Source organism: Triticum dicoccoides, chromosome 6B, assembly GCF_002162155.2.
Source record: "Triticum dicoccoides isolate Atlit2015 ecotype Zavitan chromosome 6B, WEW_v2.0, whole genome shotgun sequence".
In the NCBI taxonomy this organism is placed as follows: Eukaryota; Viridiplantae; Streptophyta; class Magnoliopsida; order Poales; family Poaceae; genus Triticum; species Triticum dicoccoides.
The window spans coordinates 704,752,487-704,766,244 of NC_041391.1; the positions used below are offsets into that span (position 1 = coordinate 704,752,487).

Consider the following 13,758-nt stretch of genomic DNA (forward strand, 5'->3'; position numbering starts at 1 on the left):
CGCTTGTGCGGTGGCCGCCGGCAACCTCGCCCCGCACTGGGCGGGATGCGCCCCTGCGCCCATCCCTGGCCGGCGACGTGCCCCGCCGTGGCCACCCGTGCCCACGCCCGCGTGCCCCTGGGCGTGCACCCGAACGGGGCACACCCGTTGCGCCCGAACCCGAACGCACGCACACCCGAACCGATAGGCCCCCCCCCGGGCCACTGACTAGGGGGGCCCCGCCCCAGAACGGTTTAAAAAAAAAGAATTAAAAAAATAAATATATATATTAAATAAATAAATAATAATTAAGTTAATTAATTAATTAAGGAATTAATTAAGTTAATTAATCATAATTAGATTAACCTAATTAACTAATTAGATTAATTAAACAGTAATTAGATTAGCTAAACATTAATTAGACTAAACAGTATGACGAACGGGACCCACATGTCAGGGTTGACTCAGTCAACCCCTGTTGACTGCTGACGTCAGCATGACATCATGCTGACGTCATAAATACATTTTTTCGAATTAATTAAATAAATAATTAAATTTCAGAAATTAATAAAATCTTTAGAAAATCATATCTTTTAATCCGTAACTCGGATTAAAATATTTTCAACATGAAAGTTGCTCAGAACGACGAGACGATTCCGGATACGCAGTCCGTTCGTCCGCCACACCCCTCTAACCTATCGAACCCGCAACTTTCCCCCTCCGGCTCCTCTGCCCGAAAACACGAAACACCGGGAATACTTTCCCGGATGTTTTCCCCCCTTCACCGGTATCACCTACTACCGCGTTAGGGCACACCGAACACCGTGTATTGCCTTGTTATATTTTGTGATGCTTTGTTTGCTCTGTATTCATTATTTCTTCCCCCTCTTCTCTCCGGTAGACTACGAGACCGACGCTGATGCCACCGAGTACGACTACGTCACCGACGACCCCTCCTTGTCTGAGCAACCAGGCAAGCCCCCCCCTTGATCACCAGATATCGCCTATTCTCCTCTATACTGCTTGCATTAGAGTAGTGTAGCATGTTACTGCTTTCGTTAATCCTATTCTGGTGCATAGCCTGACATTGTCGCTACATCTGTTGATACCTTACCTGCAATCCTAAATGCTTAGTATAGGGTGTTAGTTTATCATCATTGTCCCTACATTCTTGTCAGTCTGCCTTGCTATACTATCGGGCCATGATCACTTGGGAGGTGATCACGGGTATATACTATACATACATACATACTATACAGATGGTGACTAAAGTCGGGTCAGCTCATTGAGTACCCGCAAGTGATTCTGACGAGGGGGCTGAAAGGACAGGTGGCTCCATCCAGGTAGTGGTGGGCCTGAGTTCCCGACGGCCCCCGACTGTTACATTGTGGCGGAGCGACAGGGCAGGTTGAGACCACCTAGGAGACAGGTGGGCCTGGCCTTGTTCGGCATTCGCGGATACTTAACACGCTTAACGAGATCTTGGTATTTGATCTGAGTCTGGCTACGAGCCTATACGCACTAACCATCTACGTGGGAGTAGTTATGGGTATCCCGACGTCGTGGTATCAGCCGAAGCACTTCAGACGTCAGCGACGGAGCGGCGCGCGCCGAATTGGACTGGAACGCCACTAGGCTAGGTCTGCTTTCGGCCGCCCTCGCAACGTGCAGGTGTGCTATGGGCGATCGGCCCAGACCCCTGTGCGCTTAGGTTTAGACCAGCGTGCTGGCCTCTCTGTTTTGCCTAGGTGGGGCTGCGACGTGTTGATCTTCCGAGGCCGGGCATGACCCAGGAAAGTGTGTCCGGCCAAATGGGATCGAGCGTGTTGGGTTATGTGGTGCACCCCTGCAGGGAAGTTAATCTATTCGAATAGCCGTGATCTTCGGTAACAGGACGACTTGGAGTTGTACCTTGACCTTATGACAACTAGAACCGGATACTTAATAAAACACACCCTTCCAAGTGCCAGATACAACCGGTGGTCGCTCTACCTCAGGGATATGAGGAGGGGATCGCCGGGTAGGATTATGCTATGAGATGTTACTTGGAGATGCTACTTGGAGGACTTCGACCTACCCTCTTCTGCCTGTTGCAAGACGAAGGTGACCAGAAGCGTAGTCTTCGACAGGATTAGCTATCCCCCTCTTATTCTGGCATTCTGCAGTTCAGTCCACTGATATGGCCTCCTTACACATATACCCATGCATATGTAGTGTAGTTCCTTGCTTGCGAGTACTTTGGATGAGTACTCACGGTTGCTTTCTCCCCCCTTTTTCCCCTTTCCTTTCTTTCTGGTTGTCGCAACCAGAAGCTGGAGTCCGGGAGCCAGACGTCACCGTCGACGACAACGACTACTACACCGGAGGTGCCTACTACTACGTGCAGCCCGCTGACGACGACCAGTAGTAGTTTAGGAGGATCCCAGGCAGGAGGCCTGCGCCTCTTTCGATCTGTATCCCAGTTTGTGCTAGCCTTCTTAAGGCAAACTTGTTTAACTTATGTCTGTACTCAGATATTGTTGCTTCCGCTGACTCGTCTATGATCGAGCACTTGTATTCGAGCCCTCGAGGCCCCTGGCTTGTATTATGATGCTTGTATGACTTATTTATGTTTTAGAGTTGTGTTGTGATATCCTCCCGTGAGTCCCTGATCTTGATCGTACACATTTGCGTGCATGATTAAGTGTACGATTGAATCGGGGGCGTCACACATCTGCATGCTCCAACTTGATGAAGGAGGAGAGCTACACATGTTTTATGTTATTTTACCTGAGAGAGAGAAGCAGGAGTGATTAGCTAGCTAGAAATGAGTTTGAAGATGATGATGTGCTACACTATGACTATGATGATTAAATAGCTAGTGTTGATGGTAATGACTATGATGAGTATTATTAGCTAGTGTTAGTGGTGATTAAATAAATATTGTTGGTGGTAATGACTATGATGATGATTAAATAGCTTGTGCTAGCGGATTAGATTCAAGTGGAGGCAACATGTGGTGCACATCGAAAGTGCTACTAGTCCAAACTAGATCAAGTTTGGATTAGTAGTATACTTTTGACATGCACCACATATTGCCTCCACATGAACCTAATCCACCTTCATTTGACACACTATTATGGACATAATGATATAAACCTCATAATTGGTATTGTACCAAAATGTGTATAACGGTCGATAAATACACTAAAAAAATAATACTAGTAGCGATGGATAGTAACCACGCTGCAACTAGCTAGATTAGCAGCAGCGCGGGTGAGAAGAAGCGCTGCCGCTATGTGTCTTAGCAGTAGCGCGTGTCACACGCGCTACTGCTAAGTAATAGCTGTAGCGCCTTATTAGTAGCGCGGCAGCACGCCCTACTAGTGGGCTTTAAACCCGCGCTACTACTAGGGTTTTCCTTAGTAGTGAAACCAACTCCCACAACTACTTGTGTTCTACTCGTGCATAGAATCTACGCAATAAACTTGGCTCTGATACCACTGTTGGGGAACATAGCAATAATTCAAAATTTTCTACGCATCACCAAGATCAATCTATGGAGATTCTACCAACAAGAGAGGGAGAGGATGAGAATCTTCATACCTTTGAAGATTGCTAAGCGGAAGCGTCACTAGAACACGGATGAGGGGGTCGTACTCGCGGCGATTCAAATCACGGAAGATCCGATCTAACGCCGAACGGACGACGCCTCCGCGTTCGACACACGTACATCCTGGGGATGTCTCCTCCTTCTTGATCCAACAAGGGGAGAGAAGAAGTTGTGGGAGAGCTCCGGCAGCACGACGACGTGGTGGTGGAGCTTGCAGTTCTTCGGCAGGGCTTCGCTAAGAACTACTGAGGAGGAGGTGGAGTTGGAGATGGGGAGGGCTGCGCCAGGGGCAAGGGGTTTCAGCTCCCATGTGCCTCCCCACTATATATAGGGGGTGGAGGGGGCTGGTTTCTTGCCCTCCAAGTCCATTAGGGCATTCGCAAAGGTGGGAGGAAAGAAATCCCATCATTTCCCTCCACCGATTGTTATCCCCCCCTTTTTGGGGATCTTCATTTTATCCCTTCGGGATATGAACTTATTCCTTCTAAGGGGGGATATTGGTGCGCCTTGACCAGGGGTGTGGGGCCTTGCCCCCACTACCCATGTTCATGTGGGTCTTCCCATGTAGGTGGGCCCTGTTGGGGAACGTAGTAATTTCAAAAAAATTCCTACGTACACGCAAGATCATGGTGATGGCATAGCAACGAGAGGGGAGAGTGTTGTCCACGTACCCTCGTAGACCGTAAGCGGAAGCGTTATGACAATGTGGTTGATGTAGTCGTACGTCTTCATGATCCGACCGATCCAACTATCGAACGTACGGCACCTCCGAGTTCAGCACACGTTCAGCTCGATGACGATCCCCGGGCTCCGATCCAGCAAAGCTTCGGGGATGAGTTCCGTCAGCACGACGGCGTGGTGACGATGATGATGTTCTACCGGCGCAGGGCTTCGCCTAAACTCCGCGACGATATGACCGAGGTGGAATATGGTGGAGGGGGGCACCGCACACGGCTAAGGAATGATCCGTAGATCAACTTGTGTGTTTATGGGGTGCCCCCCGCCCCCGTATATGAAGGAGCCAGGGGGGAGGAGGCGGCCGGCCAAGGAGGGCACGCCAAGGGGGGAGTCCTACTCCCACCGGGAGTAGGACTCCCTTCTTTCCTAGTTGGAATAGGAGAAGGGGGGAAAGAGGAGGAAGAGGGGAAGGAAAGGGGGGGCGCCGCCCCCCTTCCCTTGTCCTATTCGGACTAGGAAGGGGAGGGGCGCGCGGCCCCCTCCTGCCTCCTTCCCTCTTCTCCCTCGAGGCCCATGTAGGCCCAATAACCCCCTCGGGGGGTTCCGGTAACCTCCCGGTACTCCGGTAAAATGCCGATTTCACCCGGAACGATTCCGATGTCCAAATATAGGCTTCCAATATATCGATCTTTATGTCTCGACCATTTCGAGATTTCTCATTGTGATCACATCCGGGACTCCGAACAAACTTCGGTACATCAAAACTTATAAACTCATAATAAAACTGTCATCGTAATGTTAAGCGTGCAGACCCTACGGGTTCAAGAACTATGTAGACATGACCTAGAACTATTCTCGGTCAATAACCAATAGCGGAACCTGGATGCCCATATTGGTTCCTACATATTCTACGAAGATCTTTATTGGTCAAACCGCATAACAACATACGTTGTTCCCTTTGTCATCGGCATGTTACTTGCCCGATATTTGATCGTCGGTATCCAATACCTAGTTCAATCTCGTTACCGGCAAGTCTCTTTACTCGTTCCGTATTGCATCATCCTGTAACCAACTCATTTGGTCACATTGCTTGCAAGGCTTATAATGATGTGCATTACCGAGAGGGCCCAGAGATACCTCTCCGACAATCGGAGTGACAAAACCTAATCTCGAAATACGCCAACTCAACATGTACCTTCTGAGACACCTGTAGTACTCCTTTATAATCACCCAGTTACGTTGTGACGTTTGGTAGTACCCAAAGTGTTCCTCCGGTAAACGGGAGTTGCATAATTCTCATAGTTACAGGAACATGTATAAGTCATGAAGAAAGCAATAGCAATATACTAAACGATCAAGTGCTAGGCTAACGGAATGGGTCATGTCAATCACATCATTCTCCTAATGATGTGATCCCATTAATCAAATGACAACACATGTCTATGGTTAGGAAACATAACCATCTTTGATCAACAAGCTAGTCAAGTAGAGGCATACTAGTGACACTATGTTTGTCTATGTATTCACACATGTATTATGTTTCCGGTTAATACAATTCTAGCATGAATAATAAACATTTATCATGATATAAGGAAATAAATAATAACTTTATTATTGCCTCTAGGGCATATTTCCTTCAGGCCCCACTCCAGAACCTTCTAGAACCTTCCCGGTACAATACCGAAAAATCCCGAACATTTTCCGATGGCCAAAATAGGACTTCCGATATATAAATCTTTACCTCTAGACCATTCCGGAACTCCTCGTGACGTCCAGGATCTCATCCGGGACTCCGAACAACATTTGGTAACTGCACACTAATTCCCATAACAACTCTAGTGTCACTGAACCTTAAGTGTGTAGACCCTATGGGTTCGGGAATCATGCAGACATGACCGAGACAGCTCTCTGGCCAATAACCAATAGTGGGATCTAGATACCCATGTTGGCTCCCACATGTTCCATGATGATCTCATCGGATGAACCATGATGTCGGGGATTCAGTCAATCCCGTATACAATTCCCTTTGTCAATCGGTACGTTACTTGCCCGAGATTCCATTGTCGGTATCCCAATCCCTCGTTCAATCTCGTTACCGGCAAGTCACTTTACTCGTTCCATAATGCATGATCCTGCGACTAACTACTTAGTCACATTGAGCTCATTATGATGATGCATTATCGAGTGGGCCCAGAGATACCTCTCTGTCATACGGAGTGACAAATCCCAGTCTCGATTCATGCCAACCCAACAGACACTTTCAGAGATACCTGTAGTGTACCTTTATAGCCACCCAATTACGTTGTGACGTTTGGTACACCCAAAGCATTCCTACGGTATCCGGGAGTTGCACAATCTCAGTGTCTAAGGAAATGATACTTGACATTAGAAAAGCTTTTCGCAAACGAACTACACGATCTTGTGCTATGCTTAGGATTGGACCTTGTCCATCACATCATTCTCCTAATGATGTGATCCCGTTATCAATGACATCCAATGTCCATGGTCAGGAAACCATGACCATATGTTGATCAACGAGCTAGTCAACTAGAGGCTCACTAGGGACATGTTGTGGTCTATGTATTCACACATGTATTACGGTTTCCGATCAATACAATTATGGCATGAGCAATAGACAATTATCATAAACAAGGAAATGTAATAATAACCATTTTATTATTGCCTCTAGGGCATATTTCCAATAGCCTTATCTAACACATCATAGGGTGATACTTCTACACATAAGTATTACTTATAATGGTGTAGTAGGAGATCTGAGCTACATCGTCAAAGTGTATAGTGTTATAGTTAATTAAAGAATTAGCCCATGGAAGGCATAAATTTCAAATTAACTTCTTTGCTGTAGAAATGTTTTAGGAATGTTGATGATATCTTTGCTGGGAAGCAAGACTATCTACTAAATCCCCCAAGAACAATTATGACCGAGAAACAAGCTAGCGCTACCAAGAGTGAGAATGGGAGGGGATTGAAGGACAATCACCACATATATTCTAGAATCTTCTTCTTTGTTGCAAATAAACTTGCTAGTCTATTACTCTAGAAACCTCTTAGGAACTACTATGAAATTATTTGTACATATACACTCCAAAGCAGTCTACTGGGTCTTATAGGTAATTAATGATACTATTGGCAATCCCACGGAAATAATTAATATTTAGTTTTTAAAACAACAAGTAAATTTAAAATAAAATAATATTTGTGATAAGAGTTTCACTTTATAAGACATATATATTATAAGCATGACTATGTTGTTATTTATAATATTTGTATTTACAAACAGTATATCAAAGAATGTGTCAATATAAATGACATATGTTTTCCAATATGAGTTATGAAGAGGTATAAAAAGTTTACACAATAAATATGCATTGAAAAAACAAAACTAAAACGAACTTGTGTGTGCCCGATAAGTTTGGTTTGCCCTCTTGCGAGCAGTGTCCTTGGAGACTGGAACACGAGGCTCATCCATGTTATACCACTCATCTGCACAACAACAAAAAAAACTCAGATGTACAAAACGGTACAAAAATTACGAGTATGGAAGATATTGCATCAATATAAAGACCAGGCAGGTCAGGTTCGAACATTGAGGAGCCATCCCGGACATACTTAGTGCCCTCATAGTTCTTGGGCGTCTGGATATGGAAGAGAGAGTAATCAAAAGTCTAACATGACAAAATTAAAACAGGCTAATGATCATGACTTGCGATCAATGACCCGAAGATAAACAAGACAAGTCCAACATGACAAATCAAGGCCCCAAGCGAACTCTCAAATGACCACAAATCAAAACGACCAGGAAGGCTCGAGCAAAAGTCAAGCAAGGCCCTAGGTCACTCCCAAATCATGATCGAACATCCACAAATCATAATGACTAGGAAGACCTTGTGCCGGTCAGATCTGAACCGACGGGGTAGCATGGATCCTAGCAACGACGACCAAGGAAGGAAGTGATCCGTCTCCAATGTATCTATAATTTTTTATTGTTCCATGCTATTATAGTATCAGTCTTGAATGTCTTATATGCATTTATATGCTTATTTTATATCTTTTTGGGGACTAACATATTAACCTAGTTCCCAGTGCCAGTTGTTATTTTTTGGTGTCAGGCGCTTCAGATCTATTCAAGGGTTCAACGACGACGACGACTAAGGCTCCAGGGCACTGGTCCTTAGGGGCACATGCACGAAGACTTCCCGGCTATCATCGACAAGGTCAAGCTAGCTCCAATACGGGAGTTGACAGCGGCGCGTCGGCGGCTCGTTCTGGCGGCGGTAGTGATCGTTCGATGGTATCCGTATCTTGATGTAATTTTTATTATGTTTGAGGTGCTTTGTACTTCCGGTGAATTTTGATAATAGATTGGAATCATTTTTGCAAAAAAAAACGCTTGTGTCGGAAAACAAGAACTTCCTTTTGTGCACAAATAGCCAACGTGCGATAAGTGGCTAACCCCACATCACATCTGAATCTTGTTATCAAAACCCAAGTGCAGAGGATACCCAGGATGTCTAACTCCTCAAACACACCAGGGTAATCCCTCTCGTTTTCCTTCCCTAACCCTAGATCGGTAAGTCAAACCCTCCCCTTCAAACTTCATCGGCAAATTCGTGGATTCGCCTCCCCTCTATTGCTGCTCCGGCGATCGGTGGTGGGGAGGGGAATCCCGGTGCTTCTGCTCAAGTTAGTAATTTAGGTTATGGTTTTTTAGTCCTCGCAGGTGAGCGCTCGGGTTGATGGTGGCGCTTCTTATTTGAGATTGTCTTCCGAACTCCAATCCTCCTCGAGTTCGTTTGTCTTGATGTAGTCAACGGAGCTCTGGCGTAGATTCATGCCGTGTCTTTGGGGCTGTGAGGTTAGGGTTTCTCGTCATGTGATGAGATTTGGTTTCAGGTGCTTCAGATCTATGCGAGGTTTTAACTGCAATCACTGTGGCTCTAGGGCGCTAGTCCTTAGGTGCGCGTGCATGAAGACTTCACGGGGGTCATCGACAAGGTCAAGCGGCTCCAGTCGGGGAGCAGCGATAACGGCGCACGACTAGTTCTGACGGCAGTAGTGGTTATTTGACAGTTTCAAAATCTCAATGTAATTATTGCTCCCTCCGTTTTTATTTACTCTGCATATTAGAGTTGACTGAAGTCAAACTTCGTAAAGTTTGACCAAGTTTATAGAAAACAATATAAACATTTATCATAATAAATCTATACGATGTGAAAGTACATTCAATAATAAATCTAATGTTGTTGATTTGTTATTGTATATCTTAATATTTTTGTTTATAAACTTGATCAAAGTTTATAAAGCTTGACTTTGACCAAAGCTAATATGCGAACTAAATAAAAACGGAGGGAGTATTATGTTTGACATTTTTTGTATTTTTGATGAGTTTTTATAATAGATCTGATACTTTTCACAATTAAAAAAAACATGTGCAGAGGATAATGATGAACATATCGAGCGTTGCAAATTTTCAGCAAATATACAGAGCCGCTACCCAATGGAGCTCAGCAAGGGTGCATCATTGCGCCGAAGATGGATGCTCGGGACAGATACTAGTGAAGTGTCGAAAAACGTCTTATATTATAAGACGGAGTAGTACAAGATAGAAAAAATAACAGAGCATCATTCATAGTACTGAATATTAACTGAATTCAACATAAGCACATACAGGACGACCACAACATATATATGCTAATTTTAGCCATTTCATCGTTGAAAATAGCTAAATGAGTTGTTCCAACAAATTGGTAGCCGAGAAACATTTTTGCAGAAGGACAATAGCATTGACTAGTCTTTGAGATCGGGGAGTCCTTCCAACCACATCGAGATTAATCTTCAACTCGACCTTCTGAGCGGAACAGAATATCAGGAGAAGCACCACATTGAGATTCATCTTCAACTCGACCTTATGAGCGGAACAGAATATCAGGAGAAGTTGACGCTGACGCTGCTGTCATCTTCTTCCTCAACAATTCCACCTCCTCGGTGGTCCGTGGATAACTTGAAGGACGAACCTCCATGTGAGGAAACTTCTCGGCACAAAATTCACACACCTTCCTGTCGTGCAGGGATACCTCCCTGATGTTCACCGCAGCTTGAATGACACGCCCTACGTATCCCGTGAAATTGTCATCGGACTGGAAGCCATAGATAATTAGCCTCGCCAGATTCTTGTGCTTAAAATGAGGATCAGATGGCTCCCACTTCACATCCAATATTTCGGACAAACTCTTTTGTGACTCCATTCGGCACTTATGGTCCCATACTGTAATGCAGAGCTCCTCTACGTGTGGTGCAGCTTCAAGAACAAACATTGTCCAAGAGATATCACATTCTTCGGGGTGGTGATCCAGATTCAGAAATCGGAGTTTGGCAAGCACAGGAGCAAGCACCTTTGGGCATTCTGGTTGAACCCAAATCTGGAGAGATAAAACAAACTAGAAGTAATAATGCGTGCAATTTGTGCATAAATTGCATCATCAAGTGATGCATAAGTTACTACCGTCAGATATAAACATCATACATGAATGGGATAGAGATGATTAGAGTGAGTACCTTTTCGCTTAGAAAGTCCAGATACAAATCGCTTACTGTGGGGGCATTAGCAAGCAGCTTGCTTAAGTTGAGGATCTTGCCTGAAAGGTTTGCATTAGCAAGACTGAGCTTCCAAAGCTGAGGGACAAAACCAAGAACCAAGGGATTTTCATCACAGGGCCAATTATTGTAGGTCATCCGCTGGAGCTTTGGAAGACACTCAAGCACCACTGTTTTAAATTCCCCAAAGGTGATAACAAGCTCAACGAGTCGAGCGTGTTCTACATGCAGCACTGAGCGGAACCCCCCGTCACACTCGAAGAAAGACAGGTACTCGAGCTGCTTGCAGGTGCTAAGAATGTTGGGTATGTCCGATTTACCAAACCTTAAAAACCGTAGATCCAGCCGTGTGAGACCAGCAAATGCATCCGGGCAATCATGAACAAAATCATTGAACTGCTGAGCAAAGAGCAGGCGATGGGCATCAGTGCAACATCCGTTATCCCTCAGTGGCATGATCTCAAACTCAGGCTGCATCCAACTTCTGGGTCGCCATGGCGAGGCCGACCGATTTTCCGATGGAGAGACAGCGAGAGGGAACCAAGAAAAATTTGAGCTTCAGCTTGCGAACGGTGATCTGTGGAGACCTCGTACTAAGGATCTTTTCCGTCACGTCAGCCACAACACCATCCATTTGAACCAAATCACGAGGGCTAAGATCAATTACGATCTGCAAGAGCATAGTGGGCAGCTTCTGCATTTTCTTCGAAAGGATGCAGGTTCTTACAGCATCAAGGGTACCCACCCTCTCGAGGATGTTGAGCAGCAAATCGTTGGGCAGCTTGCTTAGCCTGTCCTCCGCATTACCAGCTGTTTTGGTAGACTGTGTTTCCACTGTCTCCAGGATGTTGTTGACCAGCACATCATTGGGCAGCTTGCGTAGCCTTTCCTCCCCATGACCAGCTGCTTTCTTCGACTGTGTTTTCACCGTCTCAAGGACTTTGACCACAACATCACTTGGTAGCTCGCTTAGCCTTTCCTCCCCATAACAAGCTGCTTTCTTCGACTGCATTAAGGGGATGGATTAGTCATCGGTGATAGATCGATAATTTGTAAGAACAAATAAAGCAAAAAAAGAAGACTTACATCACGGCTGCGGCGGCGACCTTTATTGAACTTCATGGCAATCCGATCTCAAAAGGAACAAAATAGACAACTTGCATCGACAAACAAAACGCCGGCAATTATTCTTGAAACTATGCTCCTTTGGTGTGTGACAATCGTCGAAAACGGGGCTGAGTGCTCTGTATATAGCCTCCTCTGAATCGGATCCAACCTGGCAGACAATTCGTAAGTCAGATTGATTTACTATCGTTTCAAGAATCCGATTACAGAACGAGATTGAATCCGACCACAGAGCGAACTTGTAGCTTTTTCTTTCTTTTGCTTTCATAATTGCACTAGCTAGCGACTAATCAAACCTCAGCATCTCTAGCCGATCCTTCGCGCGCGCTGGTGCAGTGTGTGTGCTTGCCGTGCGTCAATAAGAGCATCTCCAATAAGTGCCAGTGCATGCGTGCAGTGTGCACGCTAGCCGCCGGCGTGTGTGCTTGCCTGCCTCAGTAACTGCCAGTGCGTGCGTGCCTCCGGGTGCCCGGGTCATCGTCAGAAGAGGAGCGCAAGAACGGGAGGGGGCTAGGGTGGTCATTCATACCTGCTTGTGCTCGGGGCAGTGGACGCTGGTGACGGCGGCGCGCTTGGAGAGGAGCCACGGGAGCGGCGAACGTCACCAACGGCGGCGACGGAAGGGCGCGTCCGCCGTCAGTGCTGGGAGCGAGTCGTCCAGCGTAGGGCGCGGCGAGGACGACAACGGCGTCAGGTGGTGGCGAGAGCGGCGGCGCGGCGCGGCACAAACCCTTAGCGCCGTCGGGGAATTTGGGGAACAGAGAAGCCGAGGGCCGAGCGGAAACAGGCTCGACTCAACTCGGTCACAAAACGGGCCCAAATTTGCTGCTCGGCTCGGTCTATTTCCTTCTTGGCCTGAGCCTGAGCTGGAGTGAGTTTCGGGCTGAGCAAAATTCCAAAAAAAAAATTGAAAATTTTAAGAACGTAAACAAAATTTCGAAGCTTTTGGAAAAAAAATGAACAACTTTTTTGAAAATTACATGACATTTTTGGCAAGTTTTATAAAAAGAAAAAGAAAAAACCTAAATCCTGAAAAGTGCACGCGCACCAACTAGACGAACCGGGTGGCCGGTCAGTGACCGCACGATCGCTCGCGATCAGCCTCGCGCAAGCGCCAGGTGTTCCTTGGTCCGTTTCCTGCAACCGCGCGATCGTGGGCGTTTTGTCCTTATCCGGACGAGCGTGGACCCACATGTAAGCGGGCGTGGCGTAGATCGTGGGCAGCAGTTTCGAAACGCGAGCCGTTCTCGCCCTTTCTTCCCGTTTCTCTCCCGTTCCTCTCCCATTCTGCGCTCCTCTCCTCCGCCCTCGCTCTAGCTCCGCGGCGAAATCGCGTCGCGGCTCTCAAAATCTTCGGTGGATTCGCTGCTGGACCGCGGGGGGATTCGCTACTGGCCCTCGTCGGCGCTGCAGGTACCCAGTGCATCCCTCATTTCTCTGTCTCGTCGCCGGGGCTCTAGGTCATCTCGAGGTCGTCGGTGGCGGAAATGGCGGGCTGGGATTCCTAGGGTTTCTGTGGTTTTTGTGGCATCTACTCCCACGCACGGTCGTGTTGGTTTAGACGCTTTTCGGGGTGGGATGGGTGTGCTTCCATTCAACTCTTCTGTCATTGGATCTGTGCGGCGGCAAGGGACAGTAGTGGTGGGGATTCATGGGGGGAATGCGTTGTTGGTGGTGCAGGTGGTTGTTGGATTTGCGCTCAAGGCAGACGTTGGCGAGTACCCTCTGCTATCCTCCCTCTCTCTGTCTCGACGCCGGGGGCGAGGTGG

General features: G+C 46.7%; 1 pseudogene; it reads right to left on the minus strand.

The window, feature by feature from the left end:
• Window positions 1–9,875: 9,875 nt before the first annotated feature.
• Window positions 9,876–12,118, minus strand: LOC119320411 (annotated as a pseudogene).
• Window positions 12,119–13,758: the final 1,640 nt, after the last annotated feature.